The sequence below is a fragment of the Columba livia genome, chromosome 1 (assembly GCF_036013475.1).
Source record: "Columba livia isolate bColLiv1 breed racing homer chromosome 1, bColLiv1.pat.W.v2, whole genome shotgun sequence".
NCBI lineage: Eukaryota > Metazoa > Chordata > Aves > Columbiformes > Columbidae > Columba > Columba livia.
In genome coordinates, this window is record NC_088602.1 from 30,602,410 (window position 1) to 30,626,030 (window position 23,621).

General features: G+C 36.5%; 2 long non-coding RNA genes across 61 annotated transcripts in view; one reads left to right on the forward strand and one right to left on the reverse strand.

The window, feature by feature from the left end:
• LOC102090459 (uncharacterized) overlaps positions 1-23,621 on the reverse strand; it is a 95,821-nt gene that overhangs the window by 58,098 nt on the left and 14,102 nt on the right. For 3 of the 34 annotated variants that reach the window (XR_010470449.1, XR_010470479.1, XR_010470486.1), the window contains one exon: positions 11,802-12,690. The exons of 24 other annotated variants lie outside the window; for them this stretch is intronic. This is a non-coding gene — a long non-coding RNA (uncharacterized LOC102090459). Of the gene's footprint in view, positions 1-11,801; positions 12,691-13,272; positions 13,414-14,526; positions 23,338-23,621 lie in introns of those variants that run through there. 7 more of the 34 variants (XR_010470467.1, XR_010470489.1, XR_010470468.1 and 4 more) reach the window with 4 other exon arrangements.
• Positions 1-23,621, forward strand: part of LOC102090642 (uncharacterized) — a 105,034-nt gene that overhangs the window by 13,397 nt on the left and 68,016 nt on the right. For 24 of the 27 annotated variants that reach the window (XR_010470526.1, XR_010470527.1, XR_010470530.1 and 21 more), the window contains exon 2: positions 14,484-14,533. This is a non-coding gene — a long non-coding RNA (uncharacterized LOC102090642). Of the gene's footprint in view, positions 14,534-23,621 lie in introns of all 27 variants that reach the window. The other 3 variants (XR_010470537.1, XR_010470535.1, XR_010470522.1) reach the window with 2 other exon arrangements.

The following is a 23,621-nucleotide window of genomic DNA, read 5'->3' on the forward strand; positions in this document are numbered from 1 at the left end:
ACAACAGAAAATTCCCACTTGGTTCAAGAGAAAGACTGAAGTAACAGCACTCTGTAATGTAGTTCAGTGTTCATATGAGGAATCTAATGTCTTTTCTCTGCTGTATGGACCCCTATGTAAAAATAGACATCTTGCAGACTGGCAGTTGAAAATCCTTGAGGATTAGTGATTGGTTAGGAGATTATGGATACAACTTCAGTCTGAATTTGAAATAGCAAAGGAAAGTGCTGAGGCACTGATAGTTGACACTGAACTGCTATCCCCTTCACCCTCCCTGTAATGTTGTGGATACAGAAGGCTCTGTACTTCTGCACTTCTAACAGTGCATTTGCTTCTGCATTCAGTCATAGAAGGGAATCCATTTCTGGTGTTTATTGTTTCTCATAAACCAGATAGCTTGTTAGACAATAAGAGAGAGAAAAGCCACGAGACCAACAAGTCACTGAACACTATGTACAACACGGTACTGAAAATACAATCACTACTATGAGAGCTATAAATACATAAGGCACTCAACACAAAGCTGGTCACTATCAAGGTCCCTGCAGGGACCATGAAAGTAATAAAATAGGTCTTTTCAGGCCCTGGACTTTAAAATATTTGAATCAAGGAGATGCCATATTGCTGATTAATCTTTTATCCCTTGCTATGTGCATAGGCAGCAACTTGTGCTGGGAATCACGCTCCTCTTGCCTCCATCAGACTTCCCTACCAGTACAAGTGGACCCTGGTAATGGATGTGTCCCAGAAACTCAGAATCACAGCTTTTAGGACACTGAATAAGAGACACTGTCTTAAATCATAACTATAGCTTTACTTGTGGAATTTAGGAATAAATTGATTTCTGTTCAAGGGAAGACTTCTCTCTCCCTCCCCCGCTGTATGTTTCCTCTTGGAAAAAGGAAATGTTATTGTGGAACATGTTGCTCTCTGAAGAATCACTCTAGGGAATATCTTAAACACCAGTGACTTATGACTCCTTTATCCATATCTAAAGAGATATATCTAGTATGTTAACTCAAACTGTATTTTACTAATGATCAAAAAGAGACTTAATTTACTTCATGAAATTGGTTATACTATTACGTATAAAGTTAAGCGAATCACACAGTACATACACTGCATTATTTCCATCTTCGTGATGTAACGCAAATAATGAAACCACTAATGTTTGCACTTATGTTGCTATTTAATGCCCTAAGGATAGAGGACATGAGGGTGCTTCAAGTAGTAGTCTGATGATACTCTCTAATGGACTCTGCTTGTCCAAATAATTTGTCCTTGAACTCATGGGACACATACACACCAGCGACGAAATCTATCTACACAACCACTCAAAGACGCAGCCAAAAGTATCCCAGATGTGTTATTCATGCATTTTATAGAAATCAGGCAATTAAAATAACTCTCTGTGCTTTGGCCAGCTTAGATGGAAAACTATAGAAGTGCTATACAAACTAACACACAAACTGCATTACAAAAGCAATCGTCTCTTTATACTGTACACAACAGAGCCCAAAACTACACACAAATACACCTCCTAGTACTCCAGAAAAAAATATTTTCTCAATTCTGACATTTTCTTATCTATTTCTCAAAATTGGCCAAAAAACTTCCACACTCTTATATGTTAATGCTTATACTTTCCAACCTATACCAACCATAGGACTGTCTTTCTGAAGTATAGCTTCTACTACTTTGACCAGCCTAATTGCAGTTCTGTTAAATAATGGGACTACCACCACTTTAGAACATCATTAAATCTGCTAAAATAGAATAACTCAGAATAACTACACACCATGTTTTCCCAATTCCACCTCCGATTACACGTTCTCCTGCCAACTTAAATAAATATCATTCCAGTTTCCTCACATATAGTTGTTTACTTCAGTTAATCAAACTGCATGTATTCTTTTTCTTCCTAACCGCCCTTTAATCGTTCTGCTTCTGAATGTCCCTATTTTATCTCTAAGCAATATTTTCAAAATTATTAAGCGATAAATTCATTGGCACCTTTGCAAAGGGGGCTTGATCCTTCTGTATTATTAGCTCTGTATTTTTCTGAGTATCATACTATCCAAAATAGACACAGGCACCTTGCTGCAGTAGCTGCATTGGGCCTCTGAAGATATGCAGGAAAACTAAATTCCTCATCATAATGAATTCCATCTGGTTAAGTAAATATTTTCTTTAGTCTGAAAAAAAAAAATTAAACTGTTCAATAGAAAACTGAATGGCAAAGCTGAAAATATAGTTTGCATTTTATAACTTCAAACAATAAACATAAATGTGAAAGTTCGAATACAAAAATTATTAAATTCATATACATGTTGAGGAGCAAGTTCTGACAAGTAGATTTCAATTGTAAGTAAAAGGAGCCTTAGCGGTTTTTGCCTTTTTCTCAGTTTGTCCAATTCATTAAGGCATCTCACAATTCAGAACCATTACTCTCTTTTCACAGAACATCTTGGATCATAAGCCACTTCTTTGGCTTTCATGAGAAGTCAAGTCACTCAACTTGCAGAGTCCTTTTTAAAGCAGCATTTCACTTCCATCCAGGAATTATATTTTCCTATCCTTGTAAAAAAGTGTGAGTCACACATTCTAGCTATTTGCTAAACATATTCCTCCAAAAGCTGCTCTGACCTACGCTGCTTTTCTTCTACATAAACTGTATTAATACAAAGGTGGAATGATATGTGATTCATATTCTTGTACCACAGTTCTGTAGGAATTTTAACATACGTTATACTTTCCCTGTAACAAACAAAGTTATAATGCAGTCAATTATCGCTGGCAAGTAAGACTCCCAAAATTAAATATATCAATTTGACAACAATTTTTCTCCAGACTGGCTTGTATTATAAAGGTTTTAAGCCTTTGGTATCCTCTTTCTAAGTTAATTCTCAAATAGCTTAAGTAGATATTTCCTCCTCTAAAAAAAATGTTTTTAAAAGTACAGTATTAAATAGAAAAGTTATACTGGAACCCCTTCCTTCTAAATCAAGTTAACAAGACAGACTGAGCTCCAAAATGAAGGGATGCTACTTTTCTTACTTAGATCTTCTTCTCTGGGAGGTTAACTGAGTGAAAGTACGCTATTCACATATTTATTACAGCTGCTTCTAATAATTGTAACCTTTCTAACACAATTTGAGGGAAGAAGGTACAATAAAAGTCCATTTGCAAATGTTCACAGCCTTCCTGTCGCAGACCAAATACAAGAAAAACCACTGCAAGATAAATACTTTAATTTGAAGACTTTAATTATTGTTTGACATGAATACGTAAGTCCTTAAGCAGCTATCAGATTATCACAGTAATAAACAGTTTTCTCAGCAAATTGAATTTCTTAGAAAGGACATGCTAACCAGTATTCTGAATAGGCAAATGATCTTCATTCCTTCAATATCCTTGCTCTCTTACATTTCTTGCTATACACTCTAACAAAAACATATACCCCAATGACATTATAATCAAGGCCACGAACGTTGGTAACGTGAACCATACATATTCTTTACTATTGTTTTTTGAGTACAGGAAAATAGAATATCTTGAGGTTTGGAGCAGAAATACAAGTGATACTTTCTAATATCAGTAACTAATTTCACTTTAGGGTTCCATTATCACAGCATAGATACTAGGTTTCATTTTTATTACTAACAGGCTTTACTTAGCACAGTAAAAATAGGCTGTTAACCACAGAAAGTAAAATGTACCATCAAAGTTCTGGTTTTGCTTAGGAATCAGAGTTTTTCAGATACTCTATCAAATAGTAAAGTCTAGTTATCTATATGTGACATGTGTTTTGAATGCAGAATATTTCCCTGAAATATCTACAAAGCTATACATACATGAAGAGCATGTGTTAAATAGAATAAGAAGCCAAGGAAAAAAGGTATTGACAATGCTGAAACCAGCTTCCTGACTGGAGAATCAAGTAGTGTAAGCAGAGTAACAGTACTGCTTGCATGAACAGGTAAAATGCTTTATCCTTGTCGTCAATCTGGAAATAGAAATTATATGTATATGAACTTTAAAATTGAAGTAAGTGAAAATTAAAATACAGAAAGGAATACAAAATACACTAATACATCTACTGACAAAAAAATGATACTTTCATTTTTATTTATCATGTGTTCAGACTCTGCAATTTCATCTCCACATTCCAAATTTCTTTTTCAAATTACTTTTTAATATTCCAGATTATTTACTGAGTGGAGCCAACCATTATGAAAGAAGATAGATGTAAGAGCATTACTATGACAGAAATGTTCTGTCTAATCTGTTCTGAACTGCCAGTGAGGAAGATGCTCCAGCACTGCCAGATACCCTGGTTCTAGTCTTTAACTGTCCTGGTACTTAGAAAGATTTTCCAAATATGTAGCCTGTTCTTCTTCACTGTAAATTAAGACAAATTGTTCTTGTCCTTCTACAACTGGGTACAAAATACAAATGATGACCATCTTCTTCACAATCATTTTTAGATGTTGGGTTATTTTCCCCAGTCTTCTCTAGGCTAAACAAATACAATGATTTTGAAATGTGCCTTATAAATCCTGCTTTCCAAAAACCTTTTCACTCACGTGCTCTCCTATGGATTCACTTTTGCCTGGACATCAAAATCATTTTCCTTTTCCAGATTTTGTTTTAACAAACAGATACAATTATTTTATTCACTGACTTATATTGTCTACTTTGCATAAGCGTCCTTCAATTTTGCTTCATCTGGTAAAACCAGGTAGAACCAATGTTACTTGGAATTTTATGGTACTCCAGAGCAGTAGGCCCCACAGACCCTTGAAACAAAATGCATCTGTGCATCTCTTCAGTAACTTTTTTTGAAATCAGTAATTACACTCAATTTTCTTTGAATGTAGAATAATTCACTTCTTATTTTTTCATTTTCTTTAAAGAATCAGATAAAGTAGGGCTTTTGTATGCCTTTTGCTTACTAATCCTATAACTTTTGTTTTTACATTTAACAGCTACAACAAGAATTATAATATTCTTAATAAACAAACAGATGGAGAGATGGATGGACAGGCATGCATAAATCTAGTTTTCTTTAAGAATCAAGTGTATTAGAAGGAAGATTTGACTTAAAGTCTGTATCTCTATTGTCTCAAAATAGATGGTGTCTGCTGAAATGGAGATAGAAAGATGTTGCTAGTTGAAGTATAGTATGGAGTCTCTTTTTGATCATTACACGATGATTAGTTTGTAGTAAAAGCACGTCACATTCTGCATTGTTTTCAAAGAGCTTTGTCTGAATAAAGCAGAAATATACTGGACCAAGAAAAGTAAAACAGAAGATGTAAGATAACAGAACTAAGAAGAGGTCTAAATGCTGCAGTGGCTGGCTGGCTCTCTTCACATTTCTTTCCAGATGCCTGCCTTTAGATAATCTAGTCCCTCTACTTTTTTTTTACCCAGAGATAGTTTATCCCAGGAATCTCCAAATTAGTTCATTGGAAAGATGAAAAAAATGTAAAAAATTGAAAAACTGGGCAGCAGTTTATGACATCGAGCCCAGAGAGTTTTTCCGCTTCTTTGCTCTATTTCACTTGTACAGACTATGCAACTATACTACAGTCGCGTATGAAAGTTCTTCTAAGAAGCGGTTTCTATGGTTTGGTTTTGTCTTTTAATATTCATATAGTTTATTCATAGGGTACTTTCATAATGAATTCCTGAAATTTAGTAGTTCTTCTTTGTAATCTAGTTAATATATCCACCTTCAAAACACCCAAATCTCATGATACCTAGGTGTGCTTTCAATATACTACACAAATAAATAGGCTTAAGGGCTCCCAGCACCTACACTCCTGCTTAGAGCAATCCACGTCCCATCTCCGGAAAAGCCTTTTTACAATTTATATACCTTTCAGCCAAAATTCTGATGTAGTCACCTCCTCCTTGCTATACTACAACTTAGCTTCCAGCAGCTCCTAAAAACTATGCCCCCCCACCTCCTAGGGAAACACAGAGAGACAAACCCGCAACAAGTGATTATTTAAGCAGAAGTGATGGGCACGGAATATATTCGCGATAAAGGGCGAAGCACTTAATGAACATGTCTCTAGCAGACAGTTGTACCTGCACTATCCGACATAACATTTTTCAGAACCTCTCTTCATAGAAGTCTTAAAATTACTTCTTTCCTCAAAGCAGGAACTACCAGTTCTGGCAGTTCTGGTTAGAATATGCAACGTATTCAGAGAGAAGTGGACAACTTCAAATATTTTGGTTGGTTGTTTCATGTGATTTTCTAAAACCAGGCTCAAGGGGATCATAGTATTAGAATTTTATATAAAGCATTTGCATGTCAAAATTTTGAGGTAATTATAAGAAAGAACACTCTTCTTTTTTCAGCTAGGTATGTAATATATGTGACAGATTTGCTTTATGTTTTTCTCCAACCACATGTATAAAATTGTAATTTCTTACATTTTTCATTGATATTCTGTTGCTTTTAAAAATGTAGCTTATATTATTTGCAAGAACATAACACTGCTGAAGCCAAAGCAAGCTGAAGGTACAGAAGAATACATTCATATTACAGAAGTTATTTTTCCCCACCTAGTTCTCCATTGTGTTGCACATATGGTTGATGGCAACACAGTAAAGCCATGATAGCCACTTAGCTCCTCCAGAAAAGTTGCCTGCATTTCTGCAGGAATCCTTCTCCAAACAAATTACACTACTTAACTACAGGCAAATCTATTGCTGAATAGTTGTTATGATGGTCTATTTGCTTCCCAGTGTTCCATTAAGAGTCATTTCCTATTAAGAACTGTTTCCAAACACCTACTCCCAGCCTTCCTTCTCATCTTCTGGCCATCTTCCTTTGATCTACAGCATCCTAAAATCTTACCCAATTTACTTATTTCATTGATGTCCTTTATATACGAGACTTAAAATTAGTCAGTATTGTACACCTAAAAATTTGAACCATGCAAAATTGCTTTGTTGGCCGATTACATACATTTAGTAACTTTAGCATGTTTTCAGGAGAGTCATTATGTTGTTATGCATTTATTTTCTTTTAAACTACCTGTGACACCATACCAAAATGCCTCAAGCATTACAGGTATGGTCATAATAGTGTCATCATGTGTAACAGATGTAGTCGCTCCTTAATTTTATACTTTTAAACACAACATGCTAACAAAAAGAGTGACAGCTTCCCTTGCATAAACCCAATGGCATTGTGATAACTTTCTTGAGTTTACCACACTTTAGACAAATACTTCAAGCATCAATTTTGTAAAGTAGGAAGTAGAGATCCTCAGCACTCGCCTTTCAGAATCTGCAAATAGTTTTGATTTGAGCAGTTTATTTCCTCTATTTACCACTGAGTAACTTAAAAGACAATATTCAACTGAATACTAACGCATTCTGTTCCAACATTTTCTGACTTGCCACATTCTGCCTTCCCTTTTTATTTTCTGTCTTCAGACTTAAGCAGTTAATCCCAGGTCATAAAGTAGTCTATGAACGTAACTTTATTTCCCCTTTTTTTTTTTTTTTGCATCCTGCACATAGTTTTCTACAACCTGTAAAATTAGAAAAGATTATGGAAATAACTGGTGACCTCACTAGGTCAAAATATGACCTGGAACCTAATAGTAATTACATCACATACTGGAAAACTGTCCAAGTAATACAGAGCTTATGTTAATCCCAAGATATTATTGCATATCCCCTTTTGAAATCTGTATAAATATTCAGTAAAGCACTTATCCCATCATGTGCATGATGAGGTCATTATTTCATATTGCAGTGTGCCCATTTCAGCACCAGGTTCTTCTCAAAAGTCTCAGAATAAAACACTGTAAACAAATGCACAATGTTTCAGGCTTTTATCCTACAAGGAGGTGTACATAGGTTGGACCCCAACAGCATTTTAATAATGAACTATTAATGAATCTATTCACCCAAATGGACAAATGCTGACTTCTTTATTGTAACCTTGCTTATTTTGAAGACAATATTCATTCATCTAAGCAGCTTTCCAGTTTCCTTTTAAAAATACTACCGCATCAGATAAATACTGGTTTGCCTTTTATTGTCCTCCTCCAGCTATCTCAATTTACTGATTTTTCAGATTTTCTATGCTTTCTTTCCTTTTTATAAAGTCACACATTACATCCAAATTTATAGATTCATTGACGTTTCTGTTCAAGAAACAGTAGTCCGAAAGATACCTATAGATCATCAGTTTTCATACCATTGCGATTTTAATTTAGAGCAGGCTAGTACGGTTTTAATTATTGCCAACTGGATGTAGTTCATAAGGTTACATCTGTTCCACTGAGCTAAACAGGGCCCAGGCACGTGCTCGAGCTCTCCCATGTGACAATCTGTGTCATTTCACTCTCACTGCGCTCTTTGGGATGCGTTTGGCTCAGGCCAACAAGTGCCCAGGTAAGACACAGCAAGATTTGGGGAAGAGCAGGGGTTAGGGACTGGAGAGGGGGCCACCCTGCTTCAGGAGAGCGGATGGGTGAGCTGTGTGAATGGGAGCTGTCATTTGCTACCAACTCTTGACTGGGCTGTGGTCCACTTTGTTTTCTAGTACCGATGTCACCTGAGACATTAAATGCAGCTGAAAATGGGTAGAGAGTAGGGGAACCTTCTCATGCTCCTGGGGGAAGGATGAGGCTGTTGGTGTGGGACAGGGACAGCCCAGCGTTCAGACGACTGTCACCTCCTCATAGCAGGAGGATTTTCAGCCTGTGAGCTAGAATGGCCCTTGGCTACCTGTGCTACCTCCAGTGGGCAGAACAAGGGTACGGAATCTGGACCCCTTCCTATTTTCAGACACTTTTCTATGATTTTCAATGATCATTTTTGTTTGTTCTCTCTTCAACTGCCTTTTCAAATAAATTATATGCAGGCAGTGGTCTCAGATTTCTTCTTATTCAGTATTACTCTACTGGAAACAAAGAAAAATATTAAATGTTAAAGGAATTTTTAAAAAATCTGCTTTCTAGAGTTTCTTTCAAAGTTTCATATATTTTCAGATTACATTAGCAAAACTATAGTAGCTAAGCAGATAATTAGGCCTTCTCAGATAGCATCACATGGTCCGAGCTTTCTTTCCGTTTTATTTTATCTTTGCGTGATGGCAAGCTTAAATTTCCCATTTCCAGTTCCGTTTTCTTTTCTCCTACTTTATACTTCACTCAACATTTATTTACAGCAGAATCTTGCTCTTATTCTATTGCAATGTTACTGCTGAACCAGCTTTCTGCTATTACTCTTCAAACTCTTTACCATTCTGTCAGTAATTTTCACAATATGTTTACCCTTTTTCTGGTCTCTTTATTAAACGAGAAGTATTGTACATTCATAAGGTCTTCATTTTAGATCTGTTATATTTTTTTTATTCCTGATCAATATCAGACCCAGGACTGAATTAACTCTCATTACTTCTTCCAGTTGTTTTAAGTACTACACAAAAATATTCCCCTGTAAGCCTATTTTGAAATATTTCTTGCATGTCCACAAATTCCCCTTCTACAGCTTTTCACACATTTATTTTCATATACATAGGAATATATGTATGTGTAATATACATATATGTGTATATATATAATAATAGAGATCCTGATAATGCTGGAGAAAGTCAAATGAAACAAACCTTCAACACATTCTTCATGGATTTTGCATCTTCCATTTTCATTTGTGAAATTATTTCTGTGTCTGCCAGCCACATGAATTGCAGGATCTGCAAGCAGGGTGGTTCTTTTATAAACTATGCTTCCCTCACCTTATCTTCCTTATATAGCAACAGATAGTTATAGTCTACTTATGTCTTAGCCAGACTTGTTTGTAATGTGATCAAAGAACATTTAATGGAATTTTCAGTGGCACTGCACCTCTCAAGACCACATGTACCTTGGCTGTGTTTATGAACAGAAATACCTAATTTTTCATTATTATTTCCTGCAGGAATTTATAGATGAAGTATGTTTTCACATCTGAATGTAGTAATAGTCACTCAATGTTATTGTGCTCTTGCAAGCGTTTCCCTATGGTTACACTTATTCATTTGCTGAAAAATCTTTCCTGTTTTGTTAGTATTTCCAGCAATGCCTTCCTCACTGTTCTTCATATATTAAAGAGATGGACATTTTAACTGGTTATTTTAACAGAGACATTATCACTCAAAGATTGCAAATCAAAAAAACCCATAAACTTGAGTGTAAAAATAATTTGGTCGTCAAACTACAACCCTACATTTTAGATTAGTAGTGCGATTACCCATGGAATAGTTTTGTAACTTAACAAGCAATACCAATACTGTACTTTCAAAGCCAAAGTCATTTGCTAAAACTATGCTAATTCAAGTCAGTTTGAAGTACTTCTTTCTAACAATAATATGCCATTGTTAGACTTGTATTATTTCTCGTGATGAGTAAGACCTTATTCCATAACCACTCTACTGTAAAATGAATACAAGTATTAAGTAAGGGACTATTTCAGGATCTGTTATTGTATTATACAGTTAATAGAAAGGCCAAATCTTCAGTAAGCAGTGGTGACTTAACTTCATGCGTGCCAATTTATACCATTTGAGGCTATAGCCCAGAAAACTCTAATGGGTTTTACATAGTTTTCAATATGCTTTCTTTTTCTATGGATAATTTTCATACAGTCAATTTTTACAAAATTAGTTGCAGTTGATTCATCCTAACAAAAAACACTGCTACTACTGTACAACACAAAACCTCACCATCAATGTAACTGCTTTAGAGATTCCAAATTTCCTCTGCTTTCTAATCCTTGTGTGTAATGTCATCCCCATGTTCAGTAAATGAATCTGGCAAGGAAGGTATTTTTTAATGGGCTCAAAATTATGCAACGTCCTGCTCATAACTACACTAGTTTAAAAATTTGGGCACCGTAAGTTACATTCTTAGCCACACCTTCAATCACCTCCTAGTAAGTTACTATTATTACTGTTATTGCAAATTACTGTATCAGAAGAGACTTCAGAATCACATTTTACACATCTAAACTGAAAAGTTCTGAACTTCACTATTTCTGTTTTATCATGGACTTGGCTTTCCTTTTATTGCACTATCTCAAATCCAAAGAATTCAGATTAGCTAAAGAATATTTAGTATAGATAATAAAATATGTAGGTATCTACCCCTCAGACAGTAACTTTTATTTAATGTTTGTGCTATAACAAAGCATGATTTGCAAAAATTCTCCTGATTTTATGTGTGTACATGTTTTAGTTGTCTTTATTATTTTTTTTTTAATTTTAACTGCTGATACTATCGATACAAAGCACTCTTTCCATTAGCATTTCTCTTTATCTGCAAACAAAATCTGAAAACATCTGCCATACCATTTATAAATGCAGTATGCTTGCTTTCGTTCAGATGCTCTTTTGAAGTCAGCATTCCTATATTGAACGAGTACCATAAGTCTATATTTTTACAGGAATGTTTATCTCTGCCCATAATTGTCATTCTATTGATGTAGGAGGCAACATATTTTGATGCTATGTGTCATAAAAAACTTAAAATACTGTCACTGAATTGTTAAGTTTCTTATCTGGTTTACTGGGAGTCTTAAAATAGCAGATGCTTACAGTGTTTAGAAGTAAGTATATTCTTGAATATATATGATCATGCATAAGGCAGTATTTTAGTCTAATGGATGCACACAAGAGAAAAATGGATTGGTATTGAATCAAAAGACTTAGGAGAGTCCAGTGGAGAAAGGAATAGGAAATTTACATTAACAAAAGGAGTAAAAAAAAGGAGAAGACAGAGAGCTCAAGAGAAGGAGAGATCTTTAATGGGTATAAATCAAGCAAATATCACATTGGGAGGAAGAAAATATTCACCTTTTAATAAGTCAGACTTCACCAGTCCACAACTTTTAAAATTTCTCCCACTTTTTGCAAGTGAGCCATATGGGACTAGATTTTTAAAATAAAGACTAATGCTATGTTTTGTTAAATCTAAATGTCTTTAATATGGATTTTATATTCTTGACATTTGATTTTACATTTCTACAAACATCTTTAAATTAAAAGTACATTAGAAAAACAGCACATTTTATATTGAAGGCAGAAGAACAATACTTCTTGACTATTCAAAACCATAAAAAATTAACATGAGTGCCATATTCTTCTTTTTCTATGTCTTCACTACAATACTGTCTCTCAGAGAAAATAATGGTATCAGCATCAAAGGAAAGTGTCAGCAATCTTCCACATCAGAAGTTAGGACGATACCTCAGCATGGAAGGTAGGATGGTCAGAGAGGTAGCAAGTGAAAAGCATCAGAAGATTTGGTAGCTAATACAAACAAACACACACCACAGGGAAAGATAACAAGATTGAAAAGGACAGGAAAAAACAAAATACATAGGAAATAGCAAGGGTAACAATTGCGTTTATTAATTTTAGAAACAGCACAAGAAGAACACTAACAGAAGAAGTGAGGAATAAGGCAGCCATTCTTAAAAAGAAAGGTCTACAGAAAAGACCTACTATGATACGAAATGCTCACAGTTATTCCTCTCTTAAGGTGACGGGCCACTCACTTGACTTTTAGCTTGAGCTCGTCAGTTCAAAGCAGGATTCCTGTGAAGTCAGTAGACTGAAACGGGCACCTCCAGAGGGCGATTCATCCCATCCTAAGATCTGAATCCTAGACTCTGAATCACGTATTTGAAATGTGATTAATTTTGTGAAGTTCACTAGGTATTTGTGAACCTAGCAGCATATCTTTAAGCTAAATACTTATGGATAACAACTTTTGAATTAAAATAATATGAGAAAAAGCACATTTTCAACTTCCTTTACTCTGCACAAAGAAAATTTACTAATGACTTTCATCTGCATAGAACATGTTTGTGCTGCATAGTATCTTTTGTTACTTAACATTACTTGTGTTCACTATACTGAGCACAGAAATGAAGTCTGACCCAAAAGAAAGAAAACTTGCTTTTCTACTAGGGCTAACTATGTACTACTGGGGGTGTTAAGTTTATCTGCTGTAAGCAGAAATCAAAGCTTGATATCACTGGGATTCTACATTCCCAACTTTTAAGACCTGATTCAGGAAATAACACATTTAACTGATACTTAAAATGACACTGCTGATATTTCAGTGATTTGTTACTGAACACAGTAAATACTGCTGTGAAAAAATGCTGAAATCCTATGTCATGGTGACAGATACTTGCATTATAATGGTTACTTTAAATGAACTATAATTACATACAAGATGGGTGAAGGGCTGGTTTTAAAGTTGGGACATGGCCCAGTCTCTGTGCAGGAAGCTTCAGTGCAGAGCAGGTCTGTGGGGACAACCTCTTCATCCCACCTTCAGCAGCTTGCCAGCCCAGGCAATAAAAAAAGACTCTGCTCCTACAGAACTGTCATACCAAAGCACAAATAATCAGAGAAGAGGATGGAAAAGGGAGCTTTCCCCCTGGGCACTGATCTGGGCGCCGGAATATACACCAAAGGGACAGTTCACAGTCTGCACTTTCTTATTAGTATGGAAAGTCTGAGAGACATAATCCTGGGACTAGGCAATTCATACCTCACAGGAGACCTATGCATACCATGGTTTTCCACTCATGACCATTTCAGAATAGTCACCCTGATGCTGCCTATTACATGAGAACAACACGGAGTTGTCAGTTACCGTGCAACTAAAAAGACACCTTTAAAATCTAAATATGGGTCCACTTGAAGTGTTATTTTGCACTGAAGAATTTATATGATCTAAACAATTCTAGAGTCATGTAACATAACATAGTGTAACACTAATGCAAAACAACATTACAGTAAGGGCTAATTATAAAATACTGCACGAAGTCTTTTATTTAAAACTGCATTTAATTTCCTTTTCCTTTTAGAATTACCACAAAGAATACAGTTATATAAATTTTCAGGTATTCATATCTTCACTGGATGCCTTTAATAACTGCTGCCCAGTGACACAGACACTTAATTCTTATGTAGACCTATCTCTATCAGCAGAAAGTAATACTCTACCATCCAAAAAGTAGATATTAGCACTCCAAAAATATTTGTGAATTGGCACCATACGGACTCTCCCTGCTTCACCCATTTTCACTCTTTGTGTCCCCAGTCAGCCACGGGGCAGTGTTAGAGGGGATGAGACTCTGCTGCACATCAGCCTGGGGATCAGTTACCCTGGAGTGTTGCTTGGATGGCCAGTTACAGCATCTGATGCAAACCACCACGTTTAAAAAGAAACAAGTTTTTAGCACAGTAATTCATGAAGACCAGTTGCAGTCACTATAGAAATATTAGTTAATTGCTCAGTTTAAGAAGTACATAATTTCCATAAATATTTACTCTGCTATAATACCATATATACTCATGGGACTCAAGGAATAACTAAGTACATAAATGAACAACTTATGATTCAGACTTTTTTGCCAATTTCCTAATTTATTTTATTTTATTACAGCTTATGGACGAAATCCTCACACTGATGTCTAACCTGTAATGAAAGCTGATGTAAGTAATCTGTTGTTCTATGGCTATATTTGGTTATGAATTAATTTACTTTGCTAGTCCTGGTGAATAACAATTAATTAGCAATCTCAGTTCTCAATTTCAGCATTATTACAACAATGTTCTGCATGCAAATTTTGCCACTCTTAAGTATTACTGCCTGCCTGCGCCCCACTCCAAATGCTAATGACTAGAATTAACAACAGAAATATAGAAAAAAAACTGCCTTTGATTTTTCATGTCTAATAATGGGGTTTTTTTGAAGAGCTAACTTAGGAAGACAAAACATTTGGGGCCGTGACCATTCGCTAGTAGTATAATGCATTTTGTGATTCAGGTCATCTCTGAAAGTCATTTTAAAGCCTTCCTTAGAAGCAACTGTGCTAAAGCAAAACCGTACAGAGCAAAGTACAGCTCAGCACAGCAGTTAGTCAGAAAGCTGAAGTCTGAATCTGTTCTCCATGCAAGCATAAAGCATAACATGTCTGAACACTAAATACAAATTAATAGTGTAAATACTTACCTGGCTCCTCCATTTTCACCCTATTATAATATTTCTCCTATGCTCATTACATCGTATTTCATCCTTCCCTTCCTTCTGAAAAGAATTTCCTCCTCTCCATTTGAGTTTCTTCCTTTCATATTTGCGTTTCCTACTCACCTGCACAATTTCTGAAACTCCAAAATTTAAAAGGGCTATGGATCCAATCCTGGGGTGAAATACCAAGTTCTGAAAGCTTTTACCATGGCTGAAGATCAACAAATTAGGTGTTTCTGTTCTCTTATTTTCAATATGGATACAAAATCACCAGAATAAAATCAAGCAAAGTAAATCTACTTAGATAACTGTAATCCTAGAATGAGATCACCACTCTGTGAAGAGCTCTGCTCATACAGCAAAACATAACAACCATTTTTACTGATTTGGCACTACATTATTATCTCTGATACCTTATTTTTATGCATAGCTGTTAAGAGAAGCGTGCATCCACTTCTCTCCTTTAGTAGCCATTTTAAATGATGCACTGAATGCTTCAACAAATGAAATGATTCATCTCTTTAAATACTTTACAACCAGTTTATGATAAGATATTTAGAAGGAGATAAAAATAGCTATGGTTAAGACTAGCATATTGTACGTAAATGTATGTAAATATTTTTTTCGCCTGTAGCAATTCACAAACAGCATTTATCACAAACAGTATCTATGACATACATTTTTAGACACAAAATCCATCTTTACAAGACCTTTTTCAAGTAACCTAATAGCCATTATATCAAACGTTGTTTCACAGATAGTATCAATATTTGATGTTTCACTGACATATAACAGTATAAGTTACTTTGTAGAGGATAGTGCCAAAACTTCAAGGTGTTACCTCTCAGCAGTCATGAACTCCTGCAGTCTTTAAAGATAAAATGACATACGACAAGCAATAAGAGCAGAGCCAATTTTTAGAGACCAGTATTGACTAACTAAAAGAGTGATCTCTATATCCACCATAAAAAATCTGCCCAAGAAACACCAAAATAGTTTTACATTAAAGTGTACCTCGGATCAAAAAAAAAAAGTATGCTTTGTTTTATTATTGTTATGGTGATCTTGTTACCTAACCTATTTGCAATGTCAGGAGCTGAAAGGAATATTAATTATTTATGGAATTTGAAACTTTAAAGGAAATCATGCTTTTGGCTAGCTAAGTCTAGTCATAGACATAAGTGTGCAGTCATATATTAAGAAGGAAAATGGTTAAATAATAAAAGCTTAAGACTTACAAAAATATCTGGTTTTAAAACAAACAAACAACAACAACAAACCTGCATTTAAAAAAACCTTGTATTTAGGGGGATGCCCTAAGACATCAGCTTTCAATCTTTCTGCAGATTCTTTAGACTTCATGAACAATTTTAAGTGGTCTGCAAAATAATAAAGAAAAGCAGCCATCCTGTCAGCAAGCTTCAACTTATCACCAGTAGGAGCAATCATCCACTGGATTAATTACTGTATTTGTTTTTAGGAAGGTCATACATCACAGAAAAATGCAAATCAACGAGGACCAGGCTTTAGAAATCTGAGATTTTTTTCTGCTGTTCAGTAAGATAAGCATTATAAAAGAAAAAAATAATAATAATTTATCATGTGGAAAAAACACCTGTCACATTCTAATGAGTATTACCTGAAGTAGGGAAAAAGAACTAAAGATTGATCTATGATCAGCAGATTTCAAATGATGGAACATGTCCCACTTGGAGGAGATGCAAACTGTATGTTGGAACTGAGAGGTGTTATTGTTTTGCATCCAGCACTTCCTCAGCAACTGAGTCTCTTTGTACTGGGCATTGGTGATGCTGCACCTCGAACCCTGTGTTCAGTTTTGGGCCCCTCACTACAGGAAAAACATTGAGGTGCTGGAGAGAGTGGAGAGAAGGGCAACGAAGCTGGTGATGGGTCTGGAGCACAAGTCTGATGAGGAGCGGCTGACGGAACTGGGGCTGTTTAGCCTGGAGAAAAGGAGGCTGAGGGGAGACCTGATCGCTGTCTACAACTACCCGAAAGGAAGCTGTAGCAGGGAGGGTGTTGGTCTCTTCTCCCAAATAACAAGTGATAGGATGAGAGGAAATGGCCTCAAGTTGCGCTGGGGAGGTTTAGATTGGATATTAGGAAAAAATTATTGATGGAAAGGCGCATTGGAACAGGCTGCCCAGGGAAGTGTTTGAGTCACCATTCCTGGAGGTGTTTAAAAGGCATTTAGGCAAGGTTCTTAGGGATATGGCTTAGAGGTGGACTTGGCAGTGTTAATGGTTGGACTCAATGATTTTAAGGGTCTTTTCCAACCTCAATGATTCTATGATTCTATTCTATGAGTCATTTGTCTGTCTGCACCTGCAGTGCAGAACCCCATAGGCAGGAGAAAGTATAATGGGACAAAAGAGAAACTTTAGATGGGAGGGTTTTGTGGGACCATCTGTATCTTTGCATGCAACTGTTCCTGAAGTAAACAGGAAAGTAGGTTTTCCACTTTGAAGGATCACGTGCAGGAACTGCAGAAGCAGCTGGAGTTTCAGAAGGAAGACACAGGGAAGGCTGTAGCAAGGGCAAGTGTGGAGTGAACTAGATTCAGATAGAGAGCTACATCCACGTTCTATGGTAAAGTGACTTCCAACCGACTCTGAGGTGTCTCTAACTCCCATGGAAACCTTGTTCTGATCCCTATCTCAAATTCTTTGTTCACATACACTCATTCCCAGTCCTACCCATAGACTCCATCACCGCTTCTGTACCCATCTGCCTTGCCTAGACCCATAAATCCCTCTCTCCTGTCACTCACAGATGACACCGGGAAACAACCTCTTCCACACTACAGCAGAAGTCACTCTCTCCTGCCTAACGTGTTGTTTTCTGATACAAGGCAAAGATTCCCCTTGATCTCATATTCACCTAGCAGCTTAAGCCTGAGCAGACAGCTTCAGAATCATGTAAGTTAGCAACAGGTATTTAGCACTATAATATAAAAACATAGACAACCCCCCTTATTTCCAATACATGTATCAAAACATACAACTGAAAAATATTTAACAAAAAAGGTTACACAGAGCATGCTCACCTGCCAACTTCCTTTAGCTCCTTCTAAAACACTATAACTGATAACTTTTGTTTCTAGTATTTTGTTTAAATTTCGTAAAAAACACTACAGTCATTTTAGATTAGACAACTGATTTCTTCAGGATAAACACATTCATACCATCCGAACAAGGCGTATAATTTGGCATTTCTCAAATTCGACACCACCATAATTCCTAACATAAAGATGCGCAGGATGTTGGAAAAGACAACTTCTCCGCAAATTACTTATGGATGGGCTTGTATGGTACTCAGAACAATGGGAAGTAACCTATGTCAAGGGCAACTAAAAGCAGGGATAATACAAATACTTTATGATTCCAGAAATTTTTCAGTAGGAAAAAAAAGCACTAAGAGACTTGATATGAGGACAAAGAAGATTTTTACAATGTAAAATTACCATTCAGGGGGCTGACATAAATTAAAAGAAGTTGGTCAAACAGAATTGGGATTTTTTTAAAGTAATTAACAAACATTATAGTAAGACATGCTAATACCTGTAAGAGAAGTTTACATCTGTTAATGACAGAACAGAAAATTTTAAAATCTGTTTTTCTGGCAATGAGAAATCAGGTATTAATTCAAAGATGGATATATATTTTAATGTAGTGGAGTTGACAAGTTTAATATTTGACCCAAAGACTTGAAAAGTATATTCACTTCTCAAATCTAAATCTACTAGTCATGAATATATATGAAAAGTAGGGGTAGCAAAGACTTTTAGTGATACTCAAGGACAAAGTAATGATTAAGAACTCCACAATTCTGTTACTGGGGAGGACATGGCGGGGACAGAAGGGTTAATGCTACCAGACTGCTTGTCCTGGCTCCTTTCTGGGAACCTCTGGCTGTTGCTTTTGGTGGAGAGACAGGCAACATACCTAGAGCTGAGAAAGCGGGGAGTGCTCTCTACCTTTTCATACACCCCAGAACAGAGGTTTCCATATTTTTGGAACAACAGATTGTTATCAGCCCCTAATATTTTTCAAAACCCACTATACACCCATCTGATCAAACTTTTAATGGGAAACACTATTTAAAACACTTAACTATGGTTTAGCCAAACAGCTGTTCAACTTACCATAGCCTTGTAGTCTACTAGGGGTTTGTGGACCACAGCTTGGAAACTGTTACAGCTGTTTCAAAGGTACAAGGATGCCTTTTACTCCACCCCTCCTCCCAGACCCTGTGGTTGTTGTGTGAAACATTTCTGATTCTTTATCTGATTTCCCTTGGGACTAATTTTAGGGCCTGCTACTGCTTTTAGCTTTCTGAAGTAGCAGCAAACTGGCATTCTCCATTGCCCACAGGTTTGTAAACAACAGAAGTAAAACCGATCTGCCCATCCATAATGTTGCTGCTGTCAGATAAAGGAACAAACAGAAGCAGATGATTAAAAAAATATATCTGCAGATTTAGGAAAACAAGACCAGTTTACACTTGAGTCATGTTTGAAAACTTATCAGTGATCAATGAGGACTACAAACTTTTATTTACAGAAAAGCTGCAATTCTGCACAGGTTGGATTTTGGCCATGGCTGGTTCAAGACAAGTGGAGTTTTCAAGACCAGTAAACAGCTGACTTTTGTACACTTGAAAAGATGTACCCACAAAACCATGGCAAATAAAACCGGTGATAAGCAGCCTTCCACCATTTTAAAAATCACCTAAATTAAACAAAACAGTGACCAAAGGCCTCTTGTTCCTCTGTTATGAAAAGAGGGAGTGTATATTAAACACTTAATATTAAACACTTCCACGTATTCACAGTTTTAGAGGCATTTCTCACATTACCTGCTCCTCAGTCCATATTCTTCCAAACTGAGGAATCCTGATCCATTTACTGTCCCTGCAGAAGAGCTGTGCCATACCTCTTAGTCATCCTTCTCTATATCATATACAGTTCTCACCAATACTTGAAATGCACCAGCATGCCAGTGCCACTTCTCTGTTTCAAATACCATTTTGCCACTTTTTGCCAGCGTCGACTTCATTCAGAATGATTTCAGGAATTAGCAGGAGCTGCTAAAAATCCATGCGAACACCAGTAAGATGGCTTGAGAACCCTGGCTTCTCACAGCGGCAAGATACTACCTTTCAGTTTAACAGTGATATTCCACCTCTATGACAGGCAGGACCTCCAGGATCAAAACCTGCACTTTAAACTCAATCAGGGCTGTGAAACCCTGAGAAATACAAAGAATCATCTCTTCAGCTTGCAGCCCCTGATGTGGAACAGCCACAAGTCCCCGCCTTCCTGAGCAGCAGGACTGGTCACAGCCTGCTGAGCTCGGAGTTTGCAGGGTGATGGCTGCTGTAATCCAACAGCCGCTGCCTCTCTCTGCTGATAGATGTGGCTGAACAGCAGGGTCAGCGATATCTGGCCTCTGTGACAGCCATGGCTCCTGGATCACCATAGGTCCTGCTGCAAGATCCGTCAGGGTCTACATCAGGTCTGACTCCAACTGAATATTTTCCTTTTATTATCTGCAATCTTTATCACTGCACTTTTTCGGACCATTTAGGAATGAGTAGATGAGCAAAGGTGCCAGTACAAACCTTTGTGAGGTGGCGCTGTTAAAACTGCCCAGTAGGTGCAATACTGTTCCTTATCTTGTAACCCTTTACTAATCAACAAAATCTTTTAAGTGACTCAATACTTCATTTTCTTAACAGTCTTTGGTTATGGAGCTTTTTTAAAACATTTGGGTCACCCTTTCTTCTACCTGCCAACTCCTTCAAATAACTGGCAAATCTCAGACAAAACTACCTCGTACAAAAGCCAATATGATGGTTCCTATTCATTACATACTTTATCACATTCACTGGCATTTGGTCTGTTGTGGTAGTCAGACCTATTAGCCCATTAGTCCATGATCATCCCTAGAGCCCTTTTTAAAACCAGTGTCATATTTGTTACTTTCCATTCCTCTGTTACCAAAGGTAATTTAAGTGACAGATTATACAACACAGTTCATGGCTCATGGATTTTATTTCTGAATTTCTCTAGGACTACTGAATGGCTGTCTGGCAATTTGTTACTGTTTATTCAACTAATTTGTTCAAAAATATTTTATTGATATTTTAAATCTGAAATATACCCTATAAAGAACAACTTTCATGTGGGAATGTTCTTAATCTGTAATAAACCTTGTCATGCAGAGTTCATTTGTTTCTGCGATGACTTTGTCTTTAAACGTTCCCTGTATCCATAATTGTCTATTGAACTCACCTCTCTACAAGCAAAATTTACACTTGTAAAAAAAAAAAAAAAGGCTTTGGCTTCTAGGATTTTAGCCTGTTGCATTTAAAAACCTTTATGTCCTGCCTTATAATAGTTCTAATATTTAACTTGCTACTTTGCTTACTTGGATTTCACTTTCTGAAAGACCTCTGTTTATTTCTAAAAACTTACTTTACTGTTTAGACGTGTTGGCCAATTCTTATTCATTTGGGTTAGAATCAGAAAGCAAAGTTCCTGGGGGTCTTTTAGTATTTATATAAACTGTATCTTCATTTATATGCAATACTTCTCTTTTAAAAAACACTGGATTTTTTTTTAAATATTTTTTTCTTTCCTAGAGAAACTTGAGTACGATATATCACTACTGAATGGCTCTTCTATAGCCACCTCTTGTGTGCTAATCTAGACCAAATCAAGGGCTGTCCTCTTCTCGATCCTCTAGCTTTTCTCGAAAAGTAGTTCTTGATGGTATCTAAAATACAGCCTGTGTATGACGGCCTAATGTTAAGTTTATCCAGTCATATATAGCTAACTGAGAACTCTTGTTATGATCAAGCTTTCGGGTTGTATAGCCTCTCCAGTCTCCCACAGTATTTCACAATCACTGTCTCCACCCCATCAATTAGTCCAGAGCTCTTGCTAGATACAGAACGATTTGTAATTACGTTTTGTAGTTTATTCTGACAAAATTAATTTATTTGACTATATTTTCTTTGGTATTTACAGTGCCATTTTTGTCTGCATAGTCCAATCTACCATCTCTGTATCAGCTGGGCACTAAACATTTTATCTTCTCTGTATAATCTATACACCCACATTTCAGTGTCACTTTAAAAGAAGAGGGATACACGCAGACCCACTTCCCAAAAGAGGGTGACATACCTGAGGAATTCCTGACGGAATTCATGCTTGCAACTCTTCTGAAGAATCATTTTCTTCAAGACACAGTGGAAACAAAGCACTAGGAGATAGCAGTGTACCAATATACCAAATCAAAACTAGTGTAGGTTCCTTCTCAACAGAAATAGGGTGGTATTTGAAAAAGGACTGACCAACAGTATGGCTGGAACAGCTGCTTGTGGTTATTCAAGATTTCTGTACCAAGAGATGCTGTGTCAGGGAGGGAATGCACTAAAGAACGGAAGGAAGTTACAGAAGTATAAAGAGTCCTTTAACCTTTTGCATCCTCTGCAGAACTTGATAATATTTGCATTTGCTTCCATCTACGAGAAGGGAGAGTCTGTTATTACTGCTGTGGAGAAGAGAGGGATGCTTTCAGGACCCAATGCCAGCACCTACTGACTTGGGTTTGACAGCTGAGGCGGCTTCTGGGACTTGCATTTTATCTGTTGGCTGCACCTCACTTCTTGTTCACTTTTGTGAGGTTTCTAGTTGGGGCACCTTCTGTCTGCATTAAATATAACATGACATTAGGCACAGCAGAATCCAACAGCTACACTGCAGTATCCAGTGAGAATTCATGATCATTTGTTTGTATTACCATAAATCTTTGGAGGCCTTGCCCTGGACCACTTCTCATTATGCGGGGCCATGAATAAACACACAACAAAAAGTAGATGTGCTTGAATTCTACATAAAGAGACAACTGAGAGATTATGCCACATTACAAATCCAATGACACAGTACTACTGTGATAAGCATTGGCATTAATATAACTCCAATGTAACTGTTGTCTGGTTGGATTGTTTTAAGCTTCACAGTACATAAAACTTTTAAGAAGATATTTGAAGGAAGATAGTGAACAGTTCTGTTTACAAAGAAATCAACCAATACATGAGAGGTAGCTGAGGAGAAAATATCCACTGTGGTCTGAAAATTTAATGACTGAATGACGGAAGCTGGCATCATATGTTGATCAAAACCAGAGTCAACCTCTTGATACTGAGGGAGAGGTATCAGGTAGAAGTAGTCTTGATAGGCCTTGAAAATGAAGACAGATAGCTTATCTTTATTCCTTTAAACTGAAGCAGGAAAATGAAAATACCAAAAGAGTAGTTTTGGAAACAGATATTCACAGTAGCACTTTGACAAGACAATGACCATGGCAAGACTGCATTTGTCAGCGCAAAAGAAAAATATTTTCTAATAAAAGTATGATGCATGGAAAACGTGGATGAAAAAATCTAATCACCTGACAGAGAAAAAAGACCATCCTTAAAGGGCTGGAAAAAGATTCCCAAAACTCAGATGTAGCCTAGATTGAT